Source organism: Leopardus geoffroyi, chromosome E1 (assembly GCF_018350155.1).
Source record: "Leopardus geoffroyi isolate Oge1 chromosome E1, O.geoffroyi_Oge1_pat1.0, whole genome shotgun sequence".
Classification (NCBI taxonomy): domain Eukaryota; kingdom Metazoa; phylum Chordata; class Mammalia; order Carnivora; family Felidae; genus Leopardus; species Leopardus geoffroyi.
This window is the reverse complement of record NC_059330.1, coordinates 31,513,128-31,533,381: the sequence shown is the minus strand read 5'-3', so window position 1 is coordinate 31,533,381 and position 20,254 is coordinate 31,513,128. Positions and strand designations below refer to the sequence as shown.

General features: G+C 39.2%; 1 long non-coding RNA gene across 1 annotated transcript in view; it reads left to right on the top strand.

Moving 5' to 3' along the window:
• The window catches only part of LOC123603434, a 49,893-nt gene extending 41,338 nt beyond the window's left edge, over positions 1–8,555 (top strand). Inside the window, exon 4 of the long non-coding RNA XR_006714880.1 lies at positions 7,219–8,555. This is a non-coding gene — a long non-coding RNA (uncharacterized LOC123603434). The remainder of the gene's footprint in view (positions 1–7,218) is intronic.
• The last annotated feature ends 11,699 nt before the right edge of the window (positions 8,556–20,254 follow it).

The following is a 20,254-nucleotide window of genomic DNA, read 5'->3' as shown; positions in this document are numbered from 1 at the left end:
AGATTACAGCTCCATTGACCACCATCTTCCTGGAGGTTCGCTGTTAAGAAGGCAGAGGTAGCACATCACAACTCTTATTTATGTCTTTTCTCTATAGATAAGGGCTCTGAGGTGGCTCAGAAACACATACAAAAGATAGATTACAACGCACAGATGCCATGCTGGAATGACAGTGATGATGGTAACCATATAGTGTGATTCTCCCTGAATTCCCCCCATTAAAAGAAAGCAACAGGGATGCCTAGATGGCTCAGTTGGTTAAGCATCTGACTCTTGATTTTGGCTCAGGTCATGATGTCATGGTTCGTGGGATTGAGCCCTGCATTGGGCTCTGTGCTGATAGTGTGGAGCCTGCTTGGGATTGATATTCTCTCTCTCTCTCTCTCTCTCTCTCTCTCTCTCTCTCTCTCCCCCTCTCTCTCTGCCCTTCCCCAACTTGTGCGCACACTCTCTCAAAATAAATAAAACCTTAAAGAAAAAAGTAAGCAAATAAAATAGCAAAAAAAAAAAAAACACACAAAATCACCCAAATAACATCTACAACCAAACTATGTAACAGAGGGATCTCTATGAACCCCAAAATATAAACAGGTGGGGTATGATCACATAGAATCCAAAGACCCTTGTGATATCAGCATCTATACAGGATAAAGAAGAAAAAAGCCACCAGGCACCATATGCACCTGAGAAAGATGGTCAACAGGAAGCCTCTGGAGAACACACATCACAGGCAAGTTGAGGACAGCAGCAAACCCCAGGAGGAGTTAGCATACCTCTTTACAGTCATCTGGGTAACAAGGGATCTGTGGAGAAGTCTGAAAGTACTGAAAAAAACATGACCCTATGAACTCTGGAAACTAATCAACCCTTTTTCCAGGACAAAGCCCCACACTGAGGAGAAACTGCCAGAAGGAGATGCCCAATTGAACAGGGGAGGGACTAAAGGTGTACAGGAGAAATTAGGCCCTGACAAAGGTAGGGGAACACCAGAGGAGGCAGCTATCAGAATAGACATAACTTCACTTTGAGAAAAAGGAACCAAAGAAGCAGCTCTAGACACCTGAAACTAGAATAGCTACTTCAACCCAACACATCTGCCAGAATGTTCAGGAAAACCAGTTTCCTATAAAAGTGAGCAGTCAAAAGGAATGGAGGTAAAGCACTGTACAAAGCTCTCATAAACAAATATAGAGGGGAATGGACAAAGTATCATCCTACAAATAATGAAAATACACCATAACAAGTCTACAACACAGATCAAAACTGTGACCTAGACTGTCAAATAAGTTAAAAGACATATAGCTCTAAGATATGGAAAAACAACATAAAAATAGGTGAAATAAGATGGCAGAACTCAAGAAAACTTTAAATGTAACTGCTAAAAATCACTGCAGAAATGAAAACTAAATTAGGAGGAACACAGAACTGAATAAAACACAAAAATTAAAAAAGAAAAAAGAAAAGAGGTATAGAAAAAAATTTTCAAGAATCAATACCCCAGTGTTACCTTTCCATTGCTGTGTATCAATTCACAAAACCTAGGGATTTAAACATTAACAATGATGTATGATCTCTCATGGTTTCTGAGCATCATATAACACATAAATGGGAAGTTTATTTTTTGCCCCATCAGTTCTACAGCCTCAGATAGGGATATTTGAAGTCTGGGGGCTGGAATCATCTAAAAACTATTCTCTCAAATGCCGTCAATGCTGGTTATTTTCTGAGCGCCTGGCTGGATCTACTGGTTGAAATACCTGCATATGGCCTTTCCAGGTGACGTGCAAAGTGTTTCCTTGACACTCAAAGGCAGGATTTCAAGTGCAAGCCTCCCAAGACAGGACCAGGAAGAAGCTGCATTATTCCTATGACCTAGCCTCAGAAGTCCTGGAGTGCCACTTGTCATCCATTGGTCAGTGCAGTCACAAGACATGACCCTGATTCAAGGAAAAGAAATAGATTCCACTCCCTCCACTTCCTGAAAACTGTGTCAATCACACTATGAGGAAAACATATGGGATGGAATAAATATGCAGGCATGACCATCTTTAGAAAAATAAAATCAGACACAAACCTTCTAACAGAATTTCTGAAGTTTTAAACCAACGTGACAGGATGAAACAAACATCACAAACTTTAACTGAAGAAAACTTTCTTAAAAGTTTTGGGGCACCTGGGTGGCGCAGTCGGTTAAGCGTCCGACTTCAGCCAGGTCACGATCTCGCGGTCCGTGAGTTCGAGCCCCGCGTCAGGCTCTGGGCTGATGGCTCAGAGCCTGGAGCCTGTTTCCGGTTCTGTGTCTCCCTCTCTCTCTGCCCCTCCCCCGTTCATGCTCTGTCTCTCTCTGTCCCAAAAATAAATAAACGTTGAAAAAAAAAAATTAAAAAAAAAAAAAAGTTTTACCACAGGGGCAGGCGCCTGGGTGGCTCAGTTGGTTGAGTGTCCGACTTCAGCTCAGGTCATGATCTCACATCTCGCAAGCCCCACATCAGGCTCTGTGCTGACAGCTCAGAGCCTGGAGCCTGCTTCGGATTCTGTGTCTCCCTCTCTCTCTGCCCCAACCCATTCGCATTCTGTCTCTGTCTCTCTCAAAAATAAATAAACATTACAAAAAAAAAAAAAAGTTTTACCACAAAGGGGAAAAAAATAGTAATGACATTATGTTCTGTGAAGGTACACAACTAGCTGGGAAAATCAACCCAGAAGAACCCAAAGTGAGACATAATCTAATTAATCTACTGAACTGTAAAGAAAATAAAATCCTTTGGACATCTATGCAAAACACCAACTCACTTATAAAGGAAATGAAATTATAAAGTGTCGTATTTTTAGACTAGTACGTTATTCCAGATAACAATGGAATAATAGGTTATGTTACTAAAGGAAAGAAAACTTGAGACAAGAATTTCACACACAAATGGACTTTTAATTTTAAATCCCACAGATCAACTATTATGAAAATGTAAGGATTTGGACAATACAGTTCCTTTGTGCCTTTTCTGAGGAATTAGTAGACAGTAAGACATTCTAAAGGAGCCAAGAGGCTCTGACATAAAGACTGCTGTAAGATACAATCTTTAAAACACACATCATGGCTGTGACTTTGTCAGTCTATCACGGAATTAACTGTTGTGTTAATTGGCATAAATATAACTTTAGAATATCAACTTCTATGCTTCCCAATAGGAGATGAAGAATCAGAATATGCCCTTGAACTTTGTGGCCTGAAAAGAATTATGAAAAATCCTGTAATGAAAGCAAAGTTTCTTCATTATAATTATGACTGATCTGTACTGTGTGATTAAGATTCTAAAGCCAATATTTACCTAATTTATTAGGCTTTCTAATTAAAATGAGTGGTGCTTTCATAGGCATCCTGAGGATTTCAAATTGCATAGGTCATAATGTGACTACTTAATGTGGTGCTAAGGTCTTGTCAATAGACTCAAATTGACAAGAGCAGCTAATTAATGTTACTAAAAGACAGTAACACAACAGTGTTGGACTATTTTTTAGTTGATTCTCAAAAAAACTTTTCTCTTACTATCCTTAGTTGAAATACATAAAAATATTACCCATTTCTTCAAATTATGCCAATATTATATTAAAAGGTATAATTGTGCCTATTTTTATATAGCCTGTAAACATATGAAGATCTTTTAAGAAAAATTATGAGATGTTTATAACCAAATGTCCGATTCTATAAGCAACAAGATCAACAACAATGTCTAATTAAGTTCATAAACTTTTCAAATTTTGAGTAAGAAAAAGGAAACAGCCAGGACAAACCTGTTTCCTCTGTCCTGGAAACTCTTCCCTCAGGTATCCACCTGGCTCACTTCTTCAAGTAGGCTCCTTCTAAGTGGGAACATCTAGCAGAACCTCACTTAAAAGTGAATTCTCCATCCCTGCTGTTTGTCTCCATGCTGTCATTCTAATATAACATACATTTGTTTTGTTCATTACTGTATCCTCAGTGCCTAAAAAAGCAACTGGCACATAAAAAGCATTCAGTAATTTCAACATATTTGATATATATTCAATTCAATATATTTGAATGAAAGAAAAAATAGCCAGTAGGTCAGGGAAGGTTCTAGATGAACCTTGTGATCAAAAGGTTAAGAGTCATATGGCAATTTTTACCTTCTACGTCCTAGAACCTGACACCAAAACTAAAAACAAACTCCCTTATACTTCTTAGGTACATGAGAATATTCAAAGGTGTTCCGTTACTGAAGATCATACACACTGTAAGTGGGACACTTACTATGCGGCTAAGTGTTCAAGTACCAAATCCAGTGCTCTTGCCACATTAACAGTTCATTCTTAGCAATCTAAGAGTCGGCAGATGCTACAATGAACTTTATAATCTCAACTTAAGGTAAATGGTGAAAATAAAGTAACAATGAGGAAAAGAAAAGAAAAAAAAAACACAATAAATGTATAATGGACCCAGTAGTTCCCAACTGGGGCAGTTTTGACTCCCATAGGACATTTGTCAATGACTAGAGACATTTTGTTGTCACAAAAGGGAAAGTACTACCGCCTTCTAACAGGACAAAGATGCTGCTAAACATCTTACAATGCATTGTACAGCCCCCACAACAAAGAATTATGAGGCTCCAGAGGTCAGTAGTGCTGAGGTGGAGAAGCTCTGATAACCTGAGACTTGTGTACACCCAAGCAAGACTAAGGTACTATGAAAATCAGTATAGGGATAAAATGATTCTTATCACATTACCTTAAACATTTAGTTCAGTGTTTTCGTTTTAAACGTTATTATTTAACCAATGTACTTTGCTCACATATAAAACCCTTTAATTGGCATTTAATTACCATTCAATTCTTTTTCTTCTAATTAACTCATTAAATGTCTTACTAAGTAAAAACAACACTAAGCAAATGAGCTAATTAGTGTCTAATTATCGGTTACTAAAGATTACTACAAATGACTTACAAATGGCTAGCTTCTTGACTACTACTGGGGATTTCAGTTGCTAACCTTAAGTAATTGACTGCAATTTATATAGCAGGGTGTATACATAAACTGCATGACTGTTAAAGCTGAAGCAGGAAACTTTCATCACTTCCTGGGGAAAGAAGAACATTAGCAAAAGGCATTTTTGGATTCATGACTACATGCCTCCATCCTGCGGCAGAGCATAGAATGAGGAGTGGCATATTGGAGTCAGAAAAAAAAAAAAAAAAGGCAGACAGCAGCAGCACTAAACTAAGCATGGAGATTCTGGCTTATCCAGCAATGGAACACTGATAAGGAAGCTCTAATTTAAATCAGAGATCAAGAGTCTAACAACCCCAGAAGATAGGTTTTATTATTACAAACTGTTTCACTTATTATCACTTGTTTTTCAGGTGTAGAAACTGGATACAGAGTTCAGTCACTTGCGCAAGGACACATAACAAGCAAACAGGGATTCAAACTAGCAATCTAGCATCAGAGTTCTCTTTATCATTAGTAAATGATGCCTTCTTTCTACCACACTGAAATCCAATAAACAAGACCTGCTATTGCACAATGAAGTGGACAGGTTTCACTGTTGAATTTACTTGAATTTGTAATCCCAAAGAATAATCAATTACACGGACATGCCCCCCCCCCCCCCCCAGGCCTCAAGACACCATGCCATTGGACAGGCTTTAAATCATATATCCAGGCTTTGGAATCAGGCAGATCTAGGTTTGAGTTTCCGCTCTGCATGTTACTCTTTGTGTGACATTCAGCAAGATACTGATTCACCTCAGTTTTTTTCATCTGTAAAATGGGGATAATAATGCTTATCCAAAAGATCATTATGATGAGTAAATAAAATCATATAAAATGTTTACACTAGAACCTGGCATACAGTAGGTTTCCCATTTATTTTTTATTGCTATAGCAAATAGCAATCGAGAAAATTTTTGTTGTAATTTTTTTCATTGTTGTGCTAAAATTAAGAAGTGTGCTATACCCTGTAAGTCAAAGGCTACACAAGACAAATTTCTTGTTTTGTGTAAGAGAAGATTTCTTTACAGTTCATAATTGTATGGGATACAATTTGTAATTAAAGGAGTGGCAAAAAATGAAAAGAAATATAGCTGCCATTTTAATGGAAGCTAATCTACTCCTATTTCCTATTAGAACCAAGAGCACATAAACTCATTTTCTCTTTCATCACTCAACATTTACTACTGTCTACTAGGGCTAGTAGAATACCTACTGTCTACTAGGGCTAAGATACTCACTAGAAATATAGAAATTTTGGGGGCGCCTGGGTGGCGCAGTCAGTTAAGCGTCCGACTTCAGCCAGGTCACGATCTCGCAGTCCGTGAGTTCGAGCCCCGCGTCGGGCTCTGGGCTGATGGCTCAGAGCCTGGAGCCTGTTTCCGATTCTGTGTCTCCCTCTCTCTCTCTGTCCCTCCCCCGTTCATGCTCTGTCTCTCTCTGTCCCAAAAATAAATAAACGTTGAAAAAAAAAATATATAGAAATTTTGGGGGCGCCTGGGTGTCTCAGTCCGTTGAGCGTCCGACTTTGGCTCAGGTCATGATCTCATGCCTCGTGAGTTCGAGCCCCGCGCTGGGTTCTGTGCTGACAGCTCGGAGCCTGGAGCCTGCTTCTGATTCTGTGTCTCCCTCTCTCTCTGCCCCTAACCCACTCACATTCTGTCTCTGTCTCTCTCAAAAATAAACATAAAAAAAAAATTAAAAAAAGAAATATAGAAATTTTTTAAACAAAGGAAATCATTTACAGTAGGAGACAACAAGTTTTTCTCCATTCCACAAATGTTTACAAAGCCCTAGGAATAAAAAGGCAGGAGAGATTGTCGAGATCCCGGTCTCTTCTGGAACTTAGCATGGGCAATGTTATGTGATATGTTATAAAAGCAGGGCAGGATACAAAGACTACCTTCCTCAGATCTGGAGTACCATAGGAGTTTCTCAGTGAAATACTCTCTAAATTTAATGTTGAAGGATAAGCAAATGCTTCCTGAGCCCAGAGGCATTGTAGCACTACGGTGTTGAGCGTGTGGCTTGGAATCCGATCAGATCCTTATTTCTTGGGTAACTTCAGGCAAGTTACTTCACTGAGAATAAGAGCACCTACTTCATGCTATCGATGAAAGTACTGAATATAACAATAAATGTAAAACCCTCGGAATTGTATCTGACTCATAATTAAGTGCCCAATAAATTTTAGCTATCACTTTTCATCTTCCCAGGTTCAGCTCAAATGAGAAGTGAATGGCACATACAAGGATCAGAGACGTAAGAACATGGAACCATTTGGAAAACTGCACATACATCGATCTGACTGGAGTAGAGCATTCCTCTAGGGGTGCTGATAGGGCCCATATTCTGAGGTAGAAGCCTGAGTACTACTCTGACTAACCTGAATTTTATCATGATGGTTACAGGTTGTGGGAGACACAGAAGGATTTTTAAGCATGGCAGGCATTTCTAATTTCTATTACAGTAAGATCACTCTGTGAACAATGTGGAAAGTAGGCAGGTCAGGGGCAAAACCCACTGCAAGCAGTTACAGTGCCACTGCAATCAGCTTCCCAGGTGAAAACTTTAAGGGTTTTGACCTATGGCAGTGCAGTACGGATAGAGGACCTTCTTGTAGGTGAGACAAGTTGGGTTAAAGGTCTTGTTTTGACCTCCTATAAGACTGGTCATAAATCTCTTACTAATATACTGGGGTTCAAGGTGTAAGAAGAAAGGTGTTTCTGTTTTTCCTAGGGCTTGGATCATGCGGCTTTTCTTTCACTTCCTGTTCTTCAATAGACATGTCTTTTCTGAATAGTCCCAAGAATGATGCATTCTAAATGCCTGTAGACTTAGAAAGAATAAAGAATCATTAGTCTCCATGAGCAGGCCAACACTCTACTTCTACATAGGACTCCTGAATGGAATGCCAGGGTAAAAAGACATGCACCGATTTATATCCCCAAGCATGCTATATTACCAAGTCTACTTCCCCTGTGTTATAATATTTCCATGTAGTATATTTCATGACAAGAGGTAGGAGCAAATTTAATCTCATCCATTGCACTGAATTAAATCATGCACTTTTGAAATATGCATCTTAAATTACTAACAATTTGGGTTAGTGCTGTTTCCATAAAATGTGCTAATAATGAATTATGTTTCAGAGAAAGAGCTAATTCATCAAGGCTAACCGAGCTGTTTTAGGACCTCCTAAAAAGTGCAGATGAATGTGATTTCAGAATCATTTATTGTTAATGTAAAGACCTAAATTTGTTGGCAAAATTCCGCTGGTATTCTTGGTGAATGACTCCAGGTGCAGTTATTAAGGTCAAATATTATGGTGTCACTGTCAAGATTTTTTTTCTCCTATAAAAACTGAGGAAGGATTATGGATGTCTTAATGTAGAGGTCCCTAATGAACTATGCCCCACCTGCAGCTGTTAAGTCAAGATTCATCTCAATAAAAATGTGTGCTTATCAAAGTTCCAATTGTAGTCTTAACAAAATCAGGGCCTTATCGCTTATAAAATCATAAAATTATAGGCTTAGGAAGGAAGTTACATAGTTTATCCTCTATCCCCTTGGCTCCAGATGAGATAATATGTAAAATGCACCACTGCCTCTGGTTTGTGAAGGCCATCTGTTTGTAACACATCTCTTCTGAGTGTCAGGGTTGTTTCAGAAGATCTGGTGGGAAAGACAGCTACCCACCCCCATTTTTTTCACCATTCTACCTGACACATTCTACCTTCAGGCACCTGCCAAAGATGCACGTTTGGTCAAGAAGCACAACCTTCCAAACAGAAGGGCCATTTATCTTATCAAGGGCATTCAAGGATTTGTACTTTCCTGGTGCAAGTTCTAAATAGGTTTATTTAGGGCCAGCAGGAAGATGACATAAGACAGTAAATTTTCCAAGACTGCCTTTCTCAAAAAGCCTGTTCAAGAGATTGACAGCCCTCACAGTTCAGAATTTGAGTACAATCTGAATGTGTACTAATCTTTCTCCTTTTTTACAATTAACAAACCCCGTGATAGGAAATGACTCCCTCAGGGCACATGACTAGATAAAGGCCAACCAGGGATTAAGAACTCAATTATTACACATTGTCCAAATAACGTGGCTTGTGTAATGGAATATACTCCTGCTTCTAGCTCTCATTTGGTGATTTTTATTTTCCCTTTCAATATTAGGGGGAAGGGGATATTTGGAGAATTTAACCTCTGGTTGCAGAATTATGGAGATTTGAGGTGACAGATGCTTACAAGTTGCAAGTGACTTCTGAAATTGTTTTATCACCTCAGAGGATATGGCCAAATGCCCCAAAGATAGTCATTTCTTGTTTAAAAAAGAAAATCTCAGCAATACAAAAGACAACTGCACTGAATTCCCCCATGCTTTCTGGGTAAGTACAGTGGGCACCTGGGGTCAGAAAGGAGGACAAGACTGAACATGCACAGCCAGGAAAGCATGGGCTCAGAACTTCTTACAACTCCTTAGGAATCTAGAGGGGCAACAAGGGAGAAGCAGCAATTACAGTTTCAAACCCCTGTGCCACCCTCTCTCCCCCAACCTTATAAAATAATCAAACATACCAACCAGTCCTTTCCTAGCTCTGCTTGATATTTAATTTAGTAGGGACCTGTGCTAAGGGCTGCATGCTTAAAAGAATTTATGAGCAGCCTGTTCGAAAGAAACAGTTTCAGGATTTCAACTCAAACCCACTAAAAAGAATGTTAGTTCCTTGCTGGAATCTCGGTTCCTGCAACCTGGAAAACTCCTGTGGAAATCAGAACTACTTTACCTAAAAGGGTCCTTTGTGTCCTCTGCATATTTCTGTCAGGACCACACATCATGACCACTAGAAATGTGGTTTAAAGTGCAGGTGGGAGAATGCAAGGTGAGCAGCAGCAGCTCAGTGGTTTAAAGTCACTGAGAAAAATCACTTGGAGATTTCTGCTGGGGTTGGCAGGTAGTGAGAAGCCTTATAAAGCTAACCAAGTAGCCAAGAAACATCTTTTTTACCTTTCTATTGAAAGTATTCTGGGGTGCCTGGGTGGCTCAATCAGTTATGCATCCAACTTCAGCTCAGGTCGTGATCTCACCATTTGTGAGTGTTCAAGCCCTACCTGTGTTGACAACTCAGAGCCTGGAGCCTGCTTCAGATTCTCTGTCTCCCTCTCTCTCTGCCCCTCCCCTGCTCACACTCTTATCAAAAATAAACATTAAAAAAATAATTTAAAAAAAAAAAAGCATTCTAAAATGGGGGCCCCTAAGTGCCTCAGTCAGTTAAGCATCCAACTCTTGATTTCTGCTCAGGTCATGGTCTCACAGTTCATGGCTTCAAGCCCTGCATCCGTGTCTGCACTGACAGCAAAGAGCCTGCCTGGGATTCTCTCTCTCCCCTCTCTCTCTGCACCTCTCTCCTTCCCCCATTCTCTCTCTCAAAATAATTTTTTTAAAAAAGTATTTAAAATGAGAAAAATGGGGAAACTGCAGACTGAGAAATGTCTGTCAGGTCTAATGGCCTTTTAAATATGAAGAATGGAATCGGGGCTACAGCCTAATCAGATGAACTTTCAAATACTAGATATTTAATTGAAAAAAGAAAAAATTTTTCTATAAATGAAAGAATCAGGAGGGGGAAAAATCTTTTGCAGCCTTCAAACACAAGTCTGAATGGGGTTAGACCAGGGGTAAGCAAACTACTTATGTACAGGGCCAGATGGTAAATATTTTAGGGTTTTCAGGCTCAAACCATTCCAACTACTCAACTCTGCCACTGTGCTGTGAAAGCAGCCATAGACAACCTATAAGCAAATGGGCTTGGCTGTGTTCCAATAAAACTTTAGGAGTGCCTGGGTGGCTTAGTCAGTTGAGTATCTGACTTGCGATTTCACCTCAGGTCATGATCCCAGGGTTGTGGGATTGAGCCCTACGTTGGACTCCGTGCTGAGCATGGAGCCTGCTTAAGATTCTCTCTCTCCCTCTGCCCCTCTCCCCCACTTGCATGCAAACATGCTCTCTGAAGAAATCAGAAATTAAAATTAAAAAAAAAACACTTTATTCATAAAATCAGACAGTAGGCTAAAGTTGGCCTGCTGGCTAGCTGTCATTTACTAACCTCTGGACTAGACCTTGATGCCAGGTTGGCTACTTAATCCTAAAGGCATCAACATCAAGGGCCTGCTAGGCCATGTGTGCACCCAAGAGCAAAGAATAGGAACCAGCTGCCCAGAGTGAGGCTGCTCAAAGTGATTGGTCTCAAAGAGGAGAAAGTGACTAATGATTTTCAATCTCACTATCCAAATATGGGAACTATATATTAGCCCCTGAGTGTTTTGTTTACATTAGCTTAACTGCTTACTCAAACAGCTCCAACATTTCAATGGTTCAATACAATTTATTAAAGGGTGCCTGGGTGGCTCAGTTACTTAAGTGTCTGACTCTTGATCATGGCTCAAGTCACGATCTCATGTTTCGTGAGTTTGAGCCCCTCATGAGGCTCTGCACTGACAGTGTAGAGCCTGCTTGGAATTCTCTCTCTGCCCCTTCCCCAAATGTGCTCTTTCTCAAAATAAAATCAATAAACTTAAAAAAAAATACAATTTATTTTAAAAAAGGATCCTAAGGGCAAATTTCAAATTAAAATTTCAAATTGACAAATTTCCAAAGAAAAGGAAGATACGGTTGTGAAATGGAGATAACTGGGTTTCTATAGATGCCTTGCTGACAGATGTGAAATAAAACTTTGAATATTCCTTGATTTTCTCTTAACTTGATCTTCTAGGTTTTCACCCATAAAATTCAAGTATTTATGGATTAAGGGTCTACTTCTGATGTGGTCTCCTTTAAAGCATCCTTATTTGTCAACAATAAAAATTGGATATCATATGATGGCAGAGAGAGATAAGCTAGTGCTAAATCCAACCCACCTTAGTCTCCTAAAGGAAAAAAAAAAAAAATCACAATGCATTTTATAAACGTGAAGCATGGAAATGGTGAAGGAAGACTGGCATTGAAATAAGACACTAATAGACTTCACTAACTTTTCTCACTTCTCTTCCATGAATCGCCTTGTAAATTTGAAATGGAGGAATCACTAGCACATGCTCTAGAGTTTTTATTGGTGCAATTATGTCTTTAAAATTCACACACCATTTATCACTTTGTTTTATGCAGGGGAAAGGAACTGCCTAACGTCCATATGTGTTGCTGTTTGTTAAAGGCTTTCCTTAGATATGATGATAAATCAGTCTCCAGCTGTGTGTCAGCAACACTGTCAGGCCAAGAAAGGGAGCCCTGGCTGCTTCTCGTATTTTAGGCTTCTCTGAAAGTGAACAGATTTCATATTCATAGAATCAAAAACCTTAAAGGGAGAAGAAGTTTTAGCAAGTTTCCTCCTCTATCACCTCAACTATGGCCCCTTCCACAAATTGGCCTTCTTTTCAATGCTATAAAAGTAACTTCTGACTGCTGCAGTAGTTTCTCTTAAGAAAACTCCTCCAACTTTTTTGTTTTGCTTTGCTAATCATAACCTCTGATTTAAAGAACTTCACGACTTTTCCTACAGACAGAATATTTAAATGATTTTTATTTTAATGTTTATTTGGAGAGAGAGAGATGGGGGGAGGGGTTAAGACAGGGAGCCTGAGCAGGGGAGAGGCAGAAAGAGGGAGAAAGGGGGGGCAGAGACAGAGAGAGAATCCCAAGCAGACTCCATGCTGTTAGCACAGAGCCTGGCTCGGGGCTCAATCTCACGGTTTCTGAGATCATGATCTGAGCCTAAATCAAGAGTCGATGCCCAACCAACTGAGCCATCTAGACATCCCTAATTATAGATTTTCAAAATTTCAAATGAATAGAATATTTTCATGGAAAGGAATGCAGTTTGTTTTCCTCTATTTGTTAGGAATTCACCTAACTTGTGCCTTCTCTAAGTTACAGAAAAAAAACAGCCACTCTTTGTCCCATTGCTGGTCATTTGTTCTTCATCTGCAGCTTATTCTTGATCATTCATCTACAACAAGTGTCCTTGTATTTGACCTATACATAGATCCCCTTCTTATGTCTGGTCCCTCTTTAAGAGAATCATTTAACAGACCTGAACCCTATTATACTCACACAAAAGCCAATGTAGGGTGTTTCTATGTTAAGAAGGCACAAAAACTATACCCTTTTCTAGTGCAGCTAGGAGACATCAGGGCTAGAGATGGGATTCAGAGCTAGAAGATCTTAAATCAGATACAACTCTAGTTATGAATATTTAAATCTGGGCTTCATCTGGGAAGCGACATCATTACACCATGTTCCTCAGAGTCATGAGGATTAAAGGAAATAATGGATGTAGAAATGCTTTGTAGGCTCTAAGTGCTAATCTGTTATTTGTTGGCCTGACAACTTTCCTTTTCTGTAGTGGAGTCATCTCATGAACATAGCCTTACTCTCCTTTGAGCCAGATTGCCTTGGATAGGATCAGACATTAGTACTATGTATCATCCTCCACATTTTCTGACAAGTTTCTTGCCTTCCATAGCACTGTCTGCAGATCAGGTCCATGTAAGCTTCCTAGCCTACACTGATGTTGACCTGAAATTCTTGGAGTAATAACACTCTACTTAGCCACACAGCCAGGGAGGAGGAAGAGGAAGGAGACAGGAGCAAAGTAAGGGGACCAAGAGGTTAGAGAACAAAGGGAGTATTAGATAATGCTATACCAGAGTCAAATTATCTCTGCAGAAGGGAAGCTTTTCTCAAGCTATCCCACACTTAGAAATGGTTTTATTCAGTCCTATAGATCAGAGACCAGGCAGGAAACTGAAACACTGCACCAGGGAAAGGCATGCTAAAGCTAATGGCGGAAGGAAGTTCCTAAACTGGGGAGACAGTGATGAGGACTCCATGCTTCAACAGTGAAAGCTGAACAATGGTCAGTTCGGAGATGAACCTTGTGATTTTAATATTCTCTAACAGTAAGAAGTAACTAGCCGAGCATAAACTGTGTGGGTAGATCTGCCTAAGATCAGAAGAAACTTTTCCATAAGAATAGTGAAAGAAGGCCAAACAGGGACACCATAAGCACAATAATTTCACCTCAGTGAAGAGGATTAAAACTTAACCTCAGAATCACCTTATAAAAAATAAACACACAAAACGGTGTATAGAATTTATGTAGAGATGCTTCTAAACTGAGTTTTTCTGCCTGCAGATATATTTTTATAACTTCCAAAAAAGTATTTTAGAAGATCACTTGATCTGCACCAATAGCATTCAATTGCCAATTCCAGACACCAGATTTTTGACTAAGGAAGGAGCCCTATCACTCTTAACTCAATTTGCCATCACCTATATTTCTATCTGGTTTAGCCAGATTTTAATGTTTACCATGAAATAGTCTTCCACTCTTCCTTCCACATATGGTGAGCAAAAACTGTTACAGTTTGGAATTTTCAAATTCCAAACATTCATGGATTGGGGCAAGGTGGTGTGATCAAAGAACAATTTCTCAATAACCTAAACTCAAAAATCCTACAAACGAGAAGAGCTCTCAGAAAGAATTATTGAGAGGGAGAACAATTGTCCAAGGGGGTAGAGCCTCTCTGATGAGCACATCCCACTTTCAATCCTGATGTCAACCATATGCAATCCCCAAAGACACTGCTTTTGTTGGCACAGACTTGATTAAAACTAAAAAAAATTAACAAATCACAAATGAAGGCACACAAATGTAAAAGCAAAATCAGCTTAGAATCCAGTGAGTTTAACAGGCCCAGTACTACAGACAGAACAACAATAAAAAACTATTTAATTAGAACTGTATTAAAATACTGGCTCTGCTATTATTAGCCATATAATATTGAAACATTCATTTCCATGAACATAATTACCTCAACTTTAAAAAGCGGTGATAGTATCTTTTTCATGTTGTATCACATGGCTCAGTCTCCCAGCAACAGCTAAATCATCTGGAGGTTTACATTTGACCTAGGATAGGCTAATAAAATGCACTTTTCTAACAATTGGGAAATTTTTCATTGAGAGACAAAGGTTGAAAGTCTTTGGAGTGGAGTAACATTGATACCATTGAAAAGACCATAAACTACTACTTCTGAGATACTAGGGGCTGTTTTTCCCTTGCTCCTCTATAGGCATGCTTACTTCCTTTGATCTGTGAGATACCCAAGGACCCTTCCAGTAACTGTCTACAGATTTTCTGTGCGTGTATGTGCCCTTAGTAGCCATAACTTGCTTTCTGATTCCTTTGATTCTTGTAATAAGAAAATTTTTGAATAAAAAATAGGTATTAGGAAGGAGAATACTACAAGTAAAAATTTCTGAAGTGAGGAATTGCAGTAATCCTCCCGTGATCCTGAGCTGGAAAGCCTACTGTGCAACACCATAGCAGTTGATTCAACAATTTTCTTGGTTATCCCCATCCATGTGGCTTGGGTGGCATATGATCTAGGCTGGCCAACTGAATCATCAAATCTTAGAGATGCACTGAAGTAATTAATTCAGGATGGGCTCATGACCTAAGCTGATTCCATAATTCAACCCCAGGACCTTTCAATTTGGGGGAAGAAAGAATCTCTCTATCGGTTAACGAGGGGATGGAATGTAACACTTGGAGTTACTAGTGGCAGCCCTGACACCTTAAATAGAGAACCTGTCTAAGAAGGAATCAACACAGAGAAAAGCATAACCAAGAATTAAGGGGAATGATCCTTTGCTTGAGAACTTGGATCCAACTGAGCCTTAAACATTATCTTGATACAAGTCCCTGGGGTCTTCCAAATTCTTTGTAAAAAGAATTTCTTCCTTTGATAGCCTAGATAATCCTATGGCCTAGATGATTCTATGACCTATTAAAAGCTTCTGGCCACTGATGCAATGCTGGCTGAAGAAACTTAACATTACTATAGCAGTTTAAATTTATGTACAACTGCTATATTTGAAAAGATAATGTCTAGGGGGTTTTTAATTATATAGAGGATTTTTCCTTTTTTTTTTTTTTTTTTTTTTTTTTTTGCCTTCAGTCCCATTGCCTAAATTCCTTGGTAAAACTTGACGTACTTGACTTACCCAACTCTTACATAGGTGATTCCATAAAAAAGAAGGTCCATCTCTTCTGGACAACCCTAAGGTAAGAGGACATACACCAGCCTGTCTTTCTGCTAATATACTTGCTGGGAGTCACTCACTAGACAAGTGTTCTCTCACCTGGTCAGAACACTGACCTAACTTTTTTGAGGAACGAGGATCACAGACTGTCAGGACATCTTTACCATTTACTTGGTCATATTGGTGAGAATCTATTGACTTAATTGCCCTCTTGCTGGAATGCTTTATTTTGTTCCCTGTTTCTAACAAAGGCAAGGGGTTACCTTAAAGCTTGCTTATATTTTATCTGTATTAAGTGGTTCTATTTCTATTCTCCACTTATCTAGGAGAAAAATAATCTGTTCCATTTCCCACCTCTGAAATTAGAAAATTTGTTTCTAATTCTACTAATACAGACTTATGGCCTAGATTTTTCAGGCATAGAAGCCAATAAATTCCCTTCGGCTCAAACCAATTTGAACTGAATTTTCTATAACTTACTACCAAAAATGTCTCAACTGGGGCACCTGGGTGGCTTAGTCAGTTAAGCATCTGACTTCGGCTAAGGTCATGATCTCACATTTCGTGGGTTCAAGCCCTGCATGGGGCTCTGTGCTGACACCTTGGAGCCTGGAGCCTGCTTCAGATTCTGTCTCCGTCTCTCTGCCCTTCCCCCACTCATGCTCTGTATCTCTCTCTCAAAAATAAATGAACTTAAAAAAAATTTTCAAAAAAAAAAAAAGTCTCAGGGTGCCTGGGTGGCTCAGTCAGTTAAGCACCAACTTCAGCTCAGGTCATAATGTCACAGTTCATGAGTTCAAGCCCCGCCATCAGGCTTTGTGCTGACAGCTCAAAGCCTGGATCCTGCTTCAGATTCTGTGTCTCCCTATCTCTTTCTCTAAAAAAAATAAATAAACAAACATTTAAAAAAAATTTTTTTAAAGTCTCAACACAGCATCTGACCCACACCATTAGCCTACTTTTTTTTCTTTAAATAAAATTTTGTCAGGTGCAGGTCTTTTTTTTTTTTTTTTTTTAATTTATTGTCAAATTGGCTAACATATAGTGTGTAAAGTGTGCTCTTGGTTTTTGGAGTAGATTCCCGTGGTTCATCGCTTACATACAACACCCAGTTCTCATCCCAACAAATGCCCTCCTCAATGCCCATCATGCCATTTCCAACAACATCGATGGAACTGGAAGGTATTATTGCTGAGTGAAACAGGTAATTCTTTTTTAATTCCAGTATCTTTTATCTCATGACTTTATCCAACTCTAAGTTCAAGAAGCCCTCTCCTTTCTACCAGCAGATGAAGAAATAGGGAAAGAACACCTGAGAAAACTTTATGGGCAGATATACATTTCTGCTCACATTCTACTATAAGAACTCAATCACACTGTCATACCCAACTACAAAAGGATCTGGAAATGGTAAGTATGTTGGTACCTAAGAGGAAAAGTAAAACATGGATTATTGTGAGCACGGACACTCAGCCAAGGTATTAATGAACTTTTAAGACATCATCCACCTTAGGGACGCCTGAGTGGCTTGGTTGGTTAAGTGTCTGACTTTGGTTCAGGTCACGATCTCAGGGTTTGTAGGTTCGAGCCCCGTGTTGGGCTCTGTGCTGACAGCTTACAGCCTGGAGCCTGCTTTGGATTCTGTGTCTCCCTCTCTCTTTGCCCCTCCCCTGCTCACACACTGTCTCTGTCTCAAAAATAAACAAACATTAAAAAACATTTTTAAGAAGAAAAAGAAATTCTCCATCTTCTGTTACATGAAAAGATCCTTCCCATCTATTCCCACAGCTTCAGGTTTAGAGACAAACTATAAATCCTAATTAAATACACTATAATCTACTTAAGTGCAGAAACTTTTTATAACTTTATTCTCATAATGTTTAAATATAGAGAGTACACGAAATATTCTAGTGAAATCACTGAACTAGTCAAGTCTCTAGTTCCACCTATCTTTAATTATTCAAGTCTAAAATTATCAGTGGTTTCTTAAACACCTCCCACAATGCCAAGTTGCTGGCAAGAAATGGTTACCTAGCCAGAAAAGTTATTCTAAAACTTAGGGCTTTCTCTTTTCCTCTTTCAAAACCAGAGGCTTTCATGACTAATACAGAGCTTAGTACATAGTAAGCACTAATTATAAATATGGTGAGTAAGCGAGTGAGTAATTGAGTGAACTAACGGGCTACAGACTCAGGAGTTTTATAAATCAAGCAAGTTTGCTATTCAATCATTCAAGCATTTGGAAATCAGAAACTTCAGGTGTTTTTTTGTTTGTTTTTGTTTTGCTTTGTTTTGTTTAACCTCTAATTCTCTTGTAGGTTTCTCGCCCTGATCCAAATGAGTCTAACTGACTCATATTGACCTATTTCATCTAACAGCTAGTGTTTCCTGGTAACCTGGTAGATGATAAAGATTCCAGTTTTAGTCCTTGACAGAACACTAACTTACTCTATGCTTTTGAGCAATTCAGTAGTTCCCAGGACTGCGACCTCCCCTTCCTTTGACCCACAGCCCTTATGTGTCACTCAGCTGAGACTTTCCTAAACACTAGCTATACCAGCTCACTGTCTTGTGTTGGTGTCATCTTTCAAATGGTTACATAACCTCTTCCTCTGGGAAGGGCTTCTCTTCTCAAATTGGTTGAGAACAGTGTGAGAGTCCATATGTTCTTTGCTATTTCTAACTGTCACTTTTGCCATACACAAAGGAGAAGCAGATAAATATTCCTGAGATTCACCAATGAATCTGTTCCACATGCAGCAGACACTAGTTCTAACCATGTTTCAGGTAGAACGCTGAGCTACATTAAGTCATAGCCCCTGACATCAGAGAGCATCATCTAGTGGGGAAAGAATGATATTAAATATCTATTATGCAATGTAATAAGTGTTATAGAAGAATATAAAAAAATAAGGGAGTATATAAAAGAAATGAAAAAAAATAATAAACTGCATAGGTTTAACAAACCCAACTCCACCATTTATTGGCTGTGTGGCTTTGGCAGACTGCTTAATCTCTCCTACCCTCAGCATCCTCATCTGTGAAATTTTAATAGTAACAATATTACCTCATAAGGTTGTAAAGAGGATTAAATGTATTAACATACATAAATTGCTTAGAACTGTGCCTGATCTCAGTAAATACCTAGTAAATGTCATCTATTACACTCATTAGTTATTATGACTGCTTCTCGTAAAGTACAATGAAGATATGGTAAGTGATGTATAAATTGAGGCATATTTGAAATGAATACATATTTTTAGATTCCAAAAGTGAAATGGCTCTGGGGATCCTGGGTGGCTCAGTTGGCTGAGCATCTGACTCTTGATCTTGGCTAAGGTCATGATCTCAGTTTTGTGGGTTCAAGCCCCATATTGGGCTCTGCACTGTCAGTACAGAGCCTGCTTGAGATCCTCTCTCTCTCTCTGCCCCTCCCCTCCCTGCTTACACCATCTCTCTCAAAAAAAAACTTAAAAAAAAAAAAAGTGAGACACTTCTAGAAGTATTTTAAAAGGCCATTTGTATATCTCCAAGTATTATTATTTACTGAATTAGAATTCTGTTGCTCTATTCTTAGAACTCAAATGAATCCAGCATACACTATGAAAACTCAGTTTGTACTGACCAAGTACACTGCACTTATCTGTTTTTAAATGGATCTGGTAAGAAACAGAATTACTACTTTCTGAACTATTACTGCAGCATACTAACTCATGAAGCCTTCCAGTTACCAAGAGAGTGGACTGCTCTCTTTGCTGTTTCTTTGAGTTTCAGAGATTCAAAAGTGAGATTCAGAGCTGAGTTGTCTGTAGAACTGGCAGACTGGTGACACTGCTGCGTATCTATTCATATGATTTTATGGTATAAGGTTGCAGTTAGGGGAAGAATTTAGTGCAGGGAGGCTTGAGTCAAATGGCAGAGGAGAGAATTAGATATGGAGGGAATTGCTTAGCATTTGTCTCCCTGCCAGCCAAAGGGACCAGTGTTAAAATCCTGTAGAGAGAAACGGAGTTCAGAAGCCAGAAGATCTGATAAAGTATAGGTGATACTCTGGGAACAAAATGTGCTTCTTCAGATGTTAGGAAGCAAGGCAGAATTGGAGTGTGTGCCATCTTCATCCCACCAAGCCCAGTGCCAAACCC